This window comes from Echiichthys vipera (assembly GCF_963691815.1).
Source record: "Echiichthys vipera genome assembly, chromosome: 9".
NCBI classification, from domain to species: Eukaryota; Metazoa; Chordata; class Actinopteri; order Perciformes; family Trachinidae; genus Echiichthys; species Echiichthys vipera.
Genome location: NC_139834.1, coordinates 12,924,893 through 12,925,797, shown reverse-complemented (window position 1 = coordinate 12,925,797; position 905 = coordinate 12,924,893).

The window sequence follows — 905 nt, the reverse complement described above, 5'->3', positions numbered from 1 at the left end:
ACGGTGCATATTTGATATGCAAATATCACATGCAGTGGACATCTGAGTTGTCCACAATGCCTTGACGTGAGTGTCTCAGTTGATGAATGTTTGTGTTAAATTATTTGGTTAGGTATGGAATATTCTTTTAATAAATTGACTGGTTCAAATATATTATTAGGAAAAGTAAAAATTTTTATTTTACAATGTTACAAGGACTGTCTGCTGCAATATTTCAGCTCGAATCTCTTAATAGATATCTGATATTTGATAGTTGGTGTAAAACACGTTTGTTTATCCTATTTTTATTTAGCCTTTAAGTCTATTTCTTGCACTTAAAAAAATATTAAGAAGAGTTGTAATTGAACCGTCTTGATGGTTGAGAGGTGTAGTTAGAAACTGAAAAAATGTGTTTGTGGTTGAATTCAAAATGAATGATAGGATAATGACATATATGAATCATTATGTATTTGTGTGCATTCTAGTTGCTCCTGTTTACAGCCCACACTGTGGATAGAAATGTCCCTTTAATTAGAGGCTGTACTGTCCACACACAAATGCAAACAACAGTCATCCCCCATGAAGCTGTGATCATCATCTATGTAAACGACATAGTGCCGTTCAGTTATCTTGAGCTGCCGCTTCTGTAACTGTTTGAAGAAAGTTTCCCTTTATAATACATGAGCAGTAATTGAGGGTCTTCGCCGTTAGCATAAGGAAGCCTTACATGGAACTATTAATTAACAGAGTTTTCAGACTGCAATTGCCACCCACATATTGCTTTACATTAACTAAGGAGGGAAAGAGAAAGACAGAGCAGGATCTTTGTTTGGAGGCAGTACAGTATAACAGTATGATTTCTGCAGGAGAGAATTAAATAGATAAAGATAGCAAGGTTGTTCTCCGTCTTTCTGTTTGTGTGTGTG